We start from the raw sequence: 13,435 nt of genomic DNA, 5'->3' as shown, positions 1-13,435 counted from the left end.
CGGGAACTATGCACCGTTTACACCTCTGACTAAATAAACAAAGGGATTATAATGTTGATATAGTTCTGAACAGCGTTCCACTCTGTATGGGTTTGCTTTTGCTCAAACCCCCATTGTCTTGCGATACGGGTGCACAGTGATGTGCTGTGGGTGTATGATATGAAAGTTGTAGTAAAGTTGCCGTCACTTGCATTCGCTGTTAATGTATTGCAAAATGTAAATGTGTGTACAGATCCACAACAATGTCAAGGTAGACAGCTGCTGTTTGTCTTAAGAGCCAGGCATGCCAATGACTGTTTTATTGTTTTTGCAATAGCATCACTTGTTTTCCTTCGGCTTGATCTTTAAAAATTGGTATGCTTTTTTTAGTATGCTCAAAGCTTGTGTTCTTACGAATAACTCTGCAGCACAAAACCAACATGTTGAAAGTGGCCATTTACTGATTTGAAAGAACTTTCACTGTGCCAGTTGAGGAACTGAGATTTCATATCATATAGAGGTAGTGGTGACATAAACGTTAGATACTCATGCCTTTTTTAAACAGAGCTCAGAGAGCTCATCTGCCCAGGGGCAGGATGGATTTACATCCACTTGTGGCTTCAAACGGGATTGTAATGATCTTTTCCTTATGTGTGCATTCATGTGCATACAATAAGTGTGTAACACAGTAATTGCTCTGACTTGTTAGATACAAAGACGAGATAAGCCCTGTGTAATTACTACCCTTTGTAGCCAAGGACTCGCTAATAATACCCCCAAAAGTGTTACAGAGACGCGTCTTTTCTTCCGCGCTTCATGTCCTCGGCATTAAAGCACCAAGTCAAGTCAGTCGTATTTCATTGTGCTTGTGTGGAGGGAGAACACATTAACCTGCCTCGGCTGTCACGCTAACTCCCAGTTGAGTGAGTCAGCGTAAGCAAGAGGAGTTGGACCCCAGCATACCATTTCTGCACATCAAAGAGAGGCTAAAGTGACTCCATACGCTGAGCCTCCACGGCGTAGTGTTCACATATTCAACCAGTTCTTTTGAGCTGCTCCCTGCTACAAACAACATGTTGTGAAGTGTGACCTCACTCTGTTACCAGGTACCTGAAAGGGAAATAATGACAATCTAAGAGTTATTTCTTAATCATATTGGATTTGCCATTCAGATCATCTCTTTATTGTTCCTTTGCAGTGGTTGTTGGATGTGTGACCTGTGGGAGGGCAAAAAAACGCAGCGCAGTAATAGCTGGCGTTAGCGTTCTGACGCGTACAAGTGACGAATGACAGTGAGGTATGTGTTGCATACAGACAAACTAATTACCAACGCTCTTGGTTTGGTGGGTGCGTGGAACAGCTTTTTAATTTCTGATACTTGTAAATCAGCTCAGATGTGAAGCTAAACAATGGCTTCTGTGGCTGAACTCTTTAACTTTAGTCCTGAGTATTTCCTGTCGACGATCATTACACACTTGTTGTTCCAGAAATGTCACTGAGTTTTTTTAATTTATTTTTCGGCTCAGCTTTGAGAGCTACTGAAAAAAACATATTAAATGAGCCATACATGTGTTTTATTGTCATCACTAACATTGAATGCCTTTTTAAGAAGGACATTCTTTTTTTTGTTTGTTCAAATGAAGTAAATCAATACCACACTGGTCTCCAAATCACTCACAGGCAGCAGTCTGACTTCTCCAAAGAGCTGCATCTGCACGGCACGTGTGCGCGTCACGATCTTTCCTCCAAATAGACGGAATTCATCAAACATCAAAAAGACAGCTACATTTTTTTACTCTTTTGTTGCTGATGAGCCTCTTGCATTCATTTCAAAGCTGCTTTGTCAGTGCTGTTCTTTTCTCTGTTAGAGCGTGCCAGGACGCCACTATTATATACCAGCTCAACCCTGTCATTAGCTGGCGGGGGCGTGGGGTAAATTGTTTACAAACGGCTACCTGGCATGTCCAGAGAGAAAGTGACACACGCTATCGACTATAACACACCCCAAACTTGTCTGTCTCTGCCTGCGTGACTGGAGGACATTATACGATGTAATAATTAGACCTTACAGTTAAAGTGTCAAAACAAAGCTATTGTGTAAGGGTATTGGAGCAAATCTGTAACGTCTGCCTCTATAAAAAACAAAAACAGTTATCAATATGGTAAAAATGTGACAAATAACATACGTAATAGTTGTAATAATTTGCATGGCATTATGTTGCATTATGTCAGCCTACCAACTGCCAAATGGCATCATATGCATTACTGTGTTTTATGGATACATGCTGAATTGTTTAACCACTTGAGGGTAAGGTAAAGGAACAATGGTTCCTTTAGCAACCACGTGAAAAACAATTGACGTTCATTGGCTACAAATGGACAAAAGCAATTGTTCCCAATGAGAGCAGAGAGAGCGACAGAGATTAACCGGGCATGTAATAAAATAGACACAGACGGGACACAGCGAGATTGAGTTGAAAGCTTCGGATAAATTGAAATAAAGAAAAGATATGGCAAAACTGAAACTACAGAACATTTGGGGGATTATAGAAACTCGGTGCTATTGAGAGCTTCTCTTGCCTTCATTTGGAATCGGAGTGTTTTTCGCCTGTATCGAGGAGTCCAGGGGCAAACAGTGGAGACTGTAAGAAGTATCCCTTTATGCTCCCACACCAATTGCTTCATGTTCCCAATCAAACAGCCCCTTTGTCTCAGCGCTTCGTCCGCGCACAGGCAAACCGTGCACTGCAATGACGAGACGCAGACAGATTATCTTGTTTTGAATGGAGCAGCAGAAGGCCAGCACAACAAATCTAATATTCATTTAACATAGCCTTACCCATGGGGGTGGCCCATACTTGTACAGTAACTGTTTGTATTTGCATAATACACTCCACCTCAGCAGGGCTGCTAATTGGGCTGCTTGCAGGGAGCCAAAAGCCCCTGATGAAAGAGAGCAGCGGCCACAATTATCATAGGAGACACAACAATGTAGGGATTGAAATAATTTCTTTTATGCCTGCATGAGACTCTCTTCTCCTCTCTGACGGTTTCACATTAAGAGAATGGGAAATACTCAACTCAACTCCAAGCTTAGAAATGAATGTTCTGTATATCTTTGCTTATTTGACTGAACCTTAATGCATTATATACAGGAACAATGCAACTTGTTTAGTAACCATGCAATGTTAATTTGTCTGAAATCCCCACGCACTAACTTAACCCTCATGTCTGGGTTTGTCAATAGGTAGCACGTGAGTATTTGTGCAGACATGCATCCATGTGTGTGTGTGTGTGTTTGATATTGCTAACAAGCTAAAAAAGATCCTTCTCTGCCCATACACTCAGTAGAGGCTGATTGAAGTCATATGTGCTGCTGGTAACATTGGCAGAGAGGTTTGTGTTTTTCTCTGCTTGGACATGATGATCGCCTATGATGTGTCGGAACCAGTCAGACCTTCCCTCCTCGTGCCAGAGTACAGCTTGAGGGATGTGCGTGACTGAGATTGGCATTGGTAACAGAGCTGGAGTTCACAGACCATATTTGGGCTTGTTTTACTACCTTCCCTCAGTGTTCAACATCTGTTAGATCCCAATCATTCACACGCACCAATAAATACTTTGGATATTATTCACGCATGTTGTCTTTGTGAAAGCGGTTCCATGTAGCAACAACACATGCAAACAAAAGATTACAGAAGTGACTGAAAGGTGCTCTTGTTGTGGACATGAAACCATAAAAAAGCTGACTGAATGCCACGTATCCTCTTGGCCATAAATAAGGATTCATATTAAGATGGTGTGTTTTTGTAGCATACCTTACAAAAAGCTTTAATACTATACATTTACATTATGCTCAAATACCAAACCTATTTTGTTAAGGTTTCTTGGAGCTGATGAGGTTTCAAGAACAAAAAGGAGCTACAACTCTAAAGTGTATCGGGGCGTTTGTGACAGATTGTTTCCAACTTTTAGAGAAGCAACCCACCGCATTTGTTTTTTTACTCAAATCTGTCTTTTACTTTTGGCACCTTCGGAGAAGTACACATTCTCCACAGGCAGCCTTTAAAATGGCAGAAATCTCCTGCTATCTATATGTTGTAAACATATTGACTATATAATATTCAATGAAGGCTCCATTCTCACTATGAGGTAGATGAAGCGTGGGCCAAATGGAAAAAAAATATGTATTTTTGTCTGTTGTATTTCTGATTTCATTTGTCATTTCAGCTCCTCAGGGGCTCTGATGCTGACCGAACAGTTCTGAGCTATTATTTTGGTCCTGTTAAGGTTTTGGTCACAGGTTAACTTTATTTAATTAAATAAAACACACACATTTCCTACGTATATCGTGACACAATGAAGGCATTTATTGATTATTTCCTGCTCTTGCAGGACAAAGTACATTCCACATGCCTCCAACTAAATAAGTAAAGAGCAAAGAGCAGAGGATGTTAGTAGAGCCTGATAGTGGAGAAGTGTTTCCCAAAAATTCCCTCAGTCACTTAGCAACAGAGAAAAGAAACTGCATAACCTCTAAAGGAAACAGGTGCTGAGTCAGTGAGGAGAGGAATGTCAGAAGAATGGGGAGGGAAGGATAACGTGTCTCTGTGTGCATATGCACGAGAGAGAGGTGTGTGTGTGTGAGAGTGTGAGTAACGCCGAGTGGAAGGCAGGCAGCCGAGGAGAGAACAAGGGGAGGAGACTCTCTGGGGATTGCGTGCGGACATCAAATGTTTACCTGTAAGAAAAAGAAAGGGGAAGGTGTAGAAGGGAAAAAAAGGAGAGGAAAAAAAGCCGTGGTTTACAGGGGTGGGCGGGGACCCAAAGCCTAAAGCATGAGCTTCGCACGCAACTTAACAATACTACCTTTATGAAGACTGTATTGCGTTAGTCAGTGAGCACACACACACACACACGCACACACTTATTCATGTATGATACCGCTCGTCTTAAACACACACACGCAAACACGCACGGAACAAAGGCACCTACACTGCAGCTACCCATGTGAAACCCTGTAAAAGAGGTGTAGAAAGCTTTCGTGACTTCCAGATAATGGGATCAAAGAGGCTCGGACTCCTTTGTGGCTACACATTATACACCAAATGGGGCCAAATAGCCGACCCCATCTGTAGAACAACTGGAGTTTCTGTTTGACAGAAAAGGGTACTTGTGTCTATTCAAGCTCAACCCCGAACCCAAACTTCTGAAAGCAGATGTTCAGTGTTCCCTCTCATCAGCGACCCTCTCTGCGGTTGCCCTGTTCATTTTTTTGTCATAATTCGCCAAACAAATCAAGACAAAATGAGTGGCAGCCTTTGTTGTGGAAACCACAGAGAGCCCCAGTGATTTACAGACGGGCGGCCTCTCTCTTGCTTTCTCTCGGGCTCTCTGTCTGACTGTCTGTCTCCTGCTGTCTCTACATCTACAGTATCTTGGCTCTCCATCTCAAGGCTGCTTTATCTTTTTACGAAAACAAAAAGCCTAGAAAAAGCTGGGCTGGTGTAAGACTGATAATAGATTAGTTGACAATAGTCACAACATGGGATTGTATTGAAAGCTCTCTAGACCTTTACAGTAACACCTCTTGGTTATCTCTGTGTATATGTGTATACAGTAGCTGTGGTAATGTTATTCATCATGATAAACGTTTAAAATGCAGACTTTCAGAGAAAGATATTCCGATTTTTTGCATTTGTTTTAACAGCCATTTAACGAGGAAATATCATGTTGCATTTAACCAAATAATGACGTGCATGCTAAATGTTTTTAAGACAATTACGCATATAACCAAATGCAAACCTTTGACCATTTGACAGTACTTTGTCTCTTCTCTTTGATTGGACGAAAAAAATCAGTCAGTCACAGCTCTGAGTGGCAGCTTGCGTGTAAAAGGCAGAGTTTTTGGGATTCAGCCTAGGGCGTCTGCGGTCAGCACAATATGTGTACTATAAATAATTTGACTCCGTATGTCTTGTGATTGTGTGAGCAGGGAGGGAGGGAGGGAGAGAGAGGGAGAGAGAGAGAGAGAGAGAGAGAGAGAGAGAGAGAGAGAGCTACACACACACACTGGGCTCAGGGCTTCCTCTCCTGAGAGCGTCTGCAGTCAGGGCGCAGGTACAATAGGGAGCATTGTTCGGCTGGCAGGCCCCTGCGTGCCGGCTCCCCCTCCGTACCTGAGCACAGAGACAGGTGTATTTCTCCTAGTCACGCATAGCCCTGCCACACTCCCAGCTGCCTACACACAGCCTGCCACTGAGATAACGCACACACACCTAGAAGAAAACTAGCGTATGACTACAGACACTCATTTTATTCCTCATTATTTGAACTCTTAACGTTCACCTTTTCCTATTCAAACTTTAACCTTAAAACAACTTTATCACGGTCCCTTTGGGGAGTTACAAATCCCAAATTAATGTCCCTCGAACATATCGTTTAACAAAAAAATTGTGAAAGCCAAGCTGTACACTCACTACAAGGTATTTCCTGCAGAAAGTTGAGGTGTATTCTGTTGACAATTAGACTTTTACATTTGATGTTTACAATGTGTGCTCTTTGACACAGGAGCCCAATAAACCGAGGCTGCTGCAGGTTAAAAAGATTCCCATGGTCACACTATAGTAAGGCTCCAGGAAGAGTGTGTTTGTCCAAATAAATTCCCTCTATGCCCAGTAAGAGTGTGTATTAGGAAGGAAGGAGGAATGAGTCATGTACATGTCAGTGGCACTGCACAGCCGGTCCAGGCCAAAAGTTCATTTAATTTCTGCTTAAGTGGGAAAACATGTTTGAAATAAACATTAGAACCCCTGTTACAGTTTGACATCTTAATGCAAGACGAGAGGGGGGAGGCCTGAAGGGAGCGAGGGATAATGGTATGACGAGCGCTCAGAATTCAGGAAGTGATTTTACCAAAATCTTAACATTACAGTCCGATATTAAGAAAAGCAAAGAAGGTGGGGGGGCTTTTCAAGAGCCTCCCTTCAACAGATCCGACTCCCTGAGTTGCTGGAAGTAATCCAACCCTATCAGTCTCATAGCACGAGAGGATTATCTCTTTATCCTGGGTGATCCTATAGAAAAGAGGTACACGATGCATTATGTCTTATTATATAGAGCAGGCACAAGCCATTTTTTTTTTTTTTAAACCAGTTTTCACACGAGTAATCATCACCCAAGTCACACTGAAACCTCGCCGTGACCTCCTGTTGAGCTTCACTTTGCTCGTTCCCACGGAAAGTCCAAAAACCTGACGGAAGTCTGAATATTGGCCTTACAAGGAATTACGTGAGCTGCCAACATGGAATCCAACCTCAGGTTTCCTGGCTGATATTTACTGAATTTATTCCCGGGCGGATGTAAAAAAAAATAACACCCATGAAAAAGTAGGCGAGTGGTGGGGGGGGGGGGGGGCCAAGTGTGTCAGGCTGGTGAGCCTGCGGTGGGGGCCATGCCAGTGACCAGGGCATGCTGTTATTGGGAAATACTTGTAATTTTTCATCTTGGTTTCTATGACGTCGACCCTATAGGCTGAGTAGTTACAGTAAATAGCAGCGGTGCGGTCGGCATTGGTAGCCTCCTCAGTCTTTCGGTCTCATAGGCTCTTGCTCTCTCTCCTGTCGCTGGAGCTTGGGCACTCAGAGCCACATAAGGAAACATTTGTTCCCAGTCTGGTTGAATAGAGCCTTGTGTTGGAGGTAGTCAAAGAGAGATACAAGGGGGATAGGACATCCAAACAGTCCAACACAAGAGCTCTGCTCTGAAGCCCCTCTCTGTCTGAGCCGGGCCAGTAATGAATGTCCTCTAGTCTTAATCACTCTCAGAGCACACACTGGAGATATGACTGACTCCATTGTCCTCTCTATGTTTTGTATGTTGAATGCAGAAGGCGTAGAGGTCATTGCTACCAGTAAATATTAGGTTTGTTTCACCACCACCCGGTGATCACAGTGCCGCTTGTACGGGCTCTTTGAACGCAGTAGATTTCCATATCTGCATTTTATTTTTTTTTTAAATCCGGCTGCAACACATATGTTACAGTTCTGCATATGTGCACTGTAAGCTATATACTATTTGTTTGTGCTGCTTGGGAATGTCTGAATCTTCTCTTCGCTCAGTCAGCCTTGTTTCCCCCGGATTGTCTGATGCATTCCTCCTTTTCCTCCCGTCTGTGTGAGCAGCATTCAGAATGGTTTTGTGCTCTCTGGATTTGATTATCCCTGTCACACCAATCTGGAAAACATTTGTGTGCACATTAGCACATACACACACGCTGGCGTGAGTAGGGATATGGAGGAGGAGGATGCACAAAGTAGGAACATGCACACACACACACACACATGCATTATGCAGCAAATACACACGTTCAGAAATAATGCAGTTTCATCGCATTTGGCTCTGTTGTAAGGTGGAGTGATTGCTGAGCATGAAAGCGGGAGGAACCGCTGGCTCTATTGTTAGCGTTCATCATATCGTTTTGGTAAAGGGATCATTATCTCTTAATTACCTCCACAAGATAATTGCCACTAATACTTTAATTCAGCCTCGATTAATGATTAATGAGCATTAATCAAGGGAGCACAATTTCTTTTGTGCAAGAAGTGAGGTTAACACAGCGGACCAGATAAAAATTTCCTTTTTTTTCTTTTTTTTCAAAAAAGAAAAAAAAATCAAACCCTCACACAGCAGCGGTGGCTTCGGAATGCGAGACAGGAATGCTGTTGAGTTACTATAAAGGGGGTTTGATCACTGCTAACAATGTCTTTGTGTTTTCATTCCCAGCTCTAGTCACGCAATGCTGTGTGCGCGCAAACCTCCAGCAGCTTTTTCAACCCCAGCACACAAGAAAGCCATCAAGTACCTGCAATTGACTGAATCGCGTGCAGTTCAGGTACTCCAGGATTGCACTGGAGCACGGCCAAATAGGGGGTAAAGCAAAAGGTGGAGTGGAGCTTCACCTGCTTAAAGTGTAATGCACACTGTCTTGCGATTGGAGATCGGTAACAGGGATGTAGTGGAGGGTAAAGCCAGTTTAAATGTATTGATTTATTCATGCATGTGAATTATAGGAGGATAACAATAATCATTTTAAGGGGAACCATTGGTTCGTGAAAATATGCTACATTTCTTGATCACTTAAGTCAAAGTTGACCCTCTTATTCAACATATATCAGATGTTGTTTTTGATCACTTTCAGCCACACTGTATCAAAGTGTCATAATTCACATAGTCATATGCAGTACTGTATGTTCACAATGGTTTTATTATAGTGGGATTTATAATGACACCCAATCAAATTATCTCTTGACAGTCTGACACATGACGAACCCATAAACAAATGTCACATTTTTTTGCTCCGATGCACATTCAACGAGTAGAGCTCTAACCATCTTACTCTTAAGTTCAGTTCAGTTCTAATTTTAGCCTTTGAGGCGATACTCCGTTCCCAGGAATCCAGTCCTCGTTTTGAGGTTTAATAAGAGAAGCTATGATCCCAGAAATACAAGCAAGTCTGGAGGTGGTTAGAACATGAAAGTGAGGTAAGAAAGACAAGAGATTCATTCATGGGAGGGTGATTCAAGGTACCGACATCCCTGTATCTCTGCACAGCGACAGAAGATCATTATTACTCACTCGCACTGCTCACACGCAAACCTGAGATCAAACTGACAGATGAGTGACTGTAACAACAATGTAACAGCCTATATTTGTGACAATAACTTACCTCTCTGTTGATAATACTAATAACTATTATAATATAATATTTTTTTAAATATAATCAATAGATGCTAATGCCCGTAACAGGGTTAATTAACAAGGTGTATTTAATGTAATTAAACATTTCCCAGGTATGTAAACAAAAGATAATTATGCAGTATTTTCAATAATACTTTACTGGCACTATATGTTACGCTATAATCTCACTCCATATTCTGTTCACTGTTTTCAAATTATTCTTTTTCTAATAAAGGTTTTAATCTGGTAACATGCTCCTGTTCGCAAATATTTGTCAGCAACAACGATAAACTCCACATACCATCATGCCTTGCGCGCTTACGTTGGCTGAGGGCAGCGTGTGCTGCGCTGCTGTGCTCCAACTATGGCTCAGTGCGGCTCAGGCTCTTCACAGGAGCGCTGCGTATCGGCTCCACGGGCGCTAGTTGGAGCTCCAGCAGAGGACCAGCATTGCGCTGGACCACAAGGAGGAACCGGCTACTTTTACTGCCTATCGGAAATAATCACACTGATCGATCTGCTTGATTCTAAGGAAGCAACCATCAGAGGATTCTTTGGAAACACTAAATGGATTAAATGCTACCGTTACAGCATTGACACACGTGGAGGAGTTATTAGTGTTATTAACATTGGTAAAACTTTGTGATGGATTCAACGCTCCAGCTGTGCATCGTCCTGTGGGATATGAGGAAATACTGTCTCTTACACGGGATGAATGGTGTCCATTGCTCCTGTTGTCCGAGTCCTTCTGCAGGACGAGCAGTTCGTCGGACAGGCGAGTCTCTTGGGATACTTAACGCGTGCGGCCAGTGTCACAGATGGTCAACACCATGATATGCTTTTGGAAGTCGATATTCGTTGCGCTGGATTTTTTTTTGGCACAAGGAATATCCTGGAATATAATTTGAAAGTGCTCAGCAGATGTCCAGCGCTTTGGATAATGACAGAACGCATCTCCTCATCCGACAGGTATGTGAGAATTACCTACGACGTTGACCTTTATTTTTTTTTATCAGTGAGATGTCATGATATGACTTAATGCCTGTCAGAACCTAATGTTGTCATTTAATTTGTTGAGTTGTAAAAAAAACAAAACACTGACTGCACTACAGTCAGTGGTGTTCCAAAGGGTTCCCAATTAGGAATAACTCAGCTGTTATTTCACAAACGGTATAAAAACCTTAGGCGACAAAAAAGGCTGTTTGGACCAAAGGTTCAGTCTTTATCTCCTCACACACCCATTCAGCCCACATCTTCGCTACCCGATTCCCCCAAACATTCAAACTCCTCTCACATGGGATACCTTAGGCTGAGGGCATCTCTTATCAAGTTAGGGTCTACTCTGTGTCTGTGGAAGGGAAGGGGGGGGGGGGGGGGGGGGGGGGGGGGGGGGGGAGCATGTTTGGCATTCAAGCCTTGTCAAAACCCCTGATCTGCTCCACATATGCAGGTTCACCTGTGAGAGCACTGCTCCGTTATTCTCTAGGGTTCATTGCGCTCCCATCTCTCACCCTCAAAGCTGACTCCCACTGATGTAATCGTATGTCAGACGCATGACTTGAATCCCCTCATTTTTCAAACTGACCCCCTTTTTTTTTTATAACCCGTCCTTACCCGGACGTCAGCTGTACACCTGCAGTGCCAGGTGTCCACAGACCATTCGCAGAGCCGCGACTTGCCATATACGCTGTGAAAAGACCAGGTGCAGTAAAGTAAATGATCGGTGTGGATACAGTAACCATAGAAAGCAACGTCTAGTCCACCCACACCTCTCCCCACAGTGACTCCATTCAGGTGGGAGTAAATCTCTCTCCAGAAGCTTTCGCCCACAGGGGCGCCTGCCATGTGAAGCAGCTGTCAGTGGTGCAAGCTGCTGCTACCTGACACATGGCATGTATCAGAGATCAACACTGTGCTGTGGTTAATATACACACACACACACACACACACACACACACACACACACACACACACACACACACGTATTTGGATGGCGTGTAGGTGCTTCCTTTGAGTGGAACCTGCAGGTGCACATGATCTCACTCAACGGTAAACCACACATGGTCAGATTCATATGAGAGAAGTGCTTGTGCCCGCTCTGCGCGTTTGGCATTTCCATCTTTAAGGAGCGTATGGTGACATAATGGCGTTGCATTCATAGCAGGTGAAGTTATCTGATGAAGCTTCCAGCTCCCTCTTCCTCCTCCCTCACCCCTTCAGCTCTCACTCCCCCAATACCGTCCACTTCCTTAGCAATGAAGAATTCCATCTATTGTTGGGGCAGGGCACAGAGAGCCCCACTATATGTCTGTATACAGCGCAGAGCACAGGCCGAGCACCCCCCCCCCCCCCCACACCCCCCCCATTAAAAATCTTCTCCAAACAAGACCCCCTTTCTCCACTGAAGAGGGACCCTCTGTCTAATGCCAAGTGACTCTCATGGCCAGCATTGACGGTGGGACACTTGCTTCACAAAAGGAGCTGAAGTGTCAAATAAACTCGGTCAGAGCCCCCGACACACAAGAATTCCTTTATCTGGCACCCTGGGAGGCAGACAAAGACAGACTTTGTGTCAGTGAGCAGGCCTTGACTAAACACTGGGGCTGTTTTTTTTTTTGTTTTTTTCCTACTCCTCTTCTCACAACTTCTGCCTCTTCTTCCTCCTCCTCCTTTTCTGGTTTGAACGGCGGAGCGGGAGCATGTTTGTTGACGTGACCCCGCTCGCCCAGTATCTGTCCCGCACACCGCCAACGTCACCCCATGTGCTGTGTAAGCGCCACACAGACACAGACGCACCCATGCACGTCCACTCTCAGACACCCGCTTCTCCCACTCCGACTCTTAGACATCAAAGCAGCCAGGGTATTTCGGTAAATGTCCTTTTTTTCTTTTTCTTTCTCTTTTGGATACTTTTGTTTATGTCTTGGTCCATAGCGGAGAATGGCAAAGCAGGAATTTGCTTTCTCACAGGGCTGAGTGTGCTGGCTGAGCCGTCATACGATATGCTTGTGGTGAACCGCAGTAAAGAGCCATATACACACCAGGGTCAGAGTCACTTAACAACCCTGTATTTACTCCACTCAACATTTCCAAGGAACTTTCTCATCACTTGCAATTCTCCTGAGCTCAGATTCAGCTGTATTGTCTTCTGTTTTAGACTTCAGTTGAAATATAATGAGCTCCTCGCGCCTGCAGTTCTTCACAAGCTGTTAGAGGATTAACATAAGTTTACATTACCTTAAAAACGTTACCTGGACAAATCCGGTAACGCACACGTTTAAGACTAAACAGACACGCGCTCTTTCCATACCAGTGGTGTAATGCAGTAATTCCGCGGAGCTCTATATTCTGCTCCTTGAAGTTATAACCTAGTCTGCATTGGAAGTGCTGGAAAATGACCTCATGCAGCGTTGAGACAATGCTGAAGCGGAGTTGTGGCCCAGAGCTAAAATGCTGGCTGGCCGGCCGCAGTGACAGACATGTGCATCAGGCCCCAGGTATGCTAATACAGGCCCGCCGGGGAGCGATAGTCCCCAGCACGGCGGTTAAGGTAAACAGATCGAGTTGCTGTGGTCGAGCGCGTTAATGGTGTGTTTATGAGCTTAAGTTGAGTGGTGATTTATCATGTCTAAACTCAAGGCTCACCTCTGGTCCTTGGCCTTGATCAAGCTCAGTATCTGGTGTGTGTGTGTGTGTGTGTTTGTGTGTGACATTGCGC

The 13,435-nt window shown here is 43.9% G+C and overlaps 1 long non-coding RNA gene across 1 annotated transcript in view; it reads left to right on the top strand.

Moving 5' to 3' along the window:
- The first annotated feature begins 9,323 nt into the window (after nt 1-9,323).
- Nucleotides 9,324-13,435, top strand: part of LOC116394484 (uncharacterized) — a 50,773-nt gene continuing 46,661 nt past the window's right edge. Inside the window, exon 1 of the long non-coding RNA XR_004213466.1 lies at nt 9,324-10,686. This is a non-coding gene — a long non-coding RNA (uncharacterized LOC116394484). The remainder of the gene's footprint in view (nt 10,687-13,435) is intronic.

The sequence above is a fragment of the Anarrhichthys ocellatus genome, unplaced genomic scaffold, assembly GCF_004355925.1.
Source record: "Anarrhichthys ocellatus isolate YVR2014 unplaced genomic scaffold, GSC_Weel_1.0 scaffold40, whole genome shotgun sequence".
Lineage (NCBI taxonomy): Eukaryota > Metazoa > Chordata > Actinopteri > Perciformes > Anarhichadidae > Anarrhichthys > Anarrhichthys ocellatus.
Note: the sequence above shows the minus strand (reverse complement) of the source record. Positions and strands in the feature narration are given on the sequence as shown.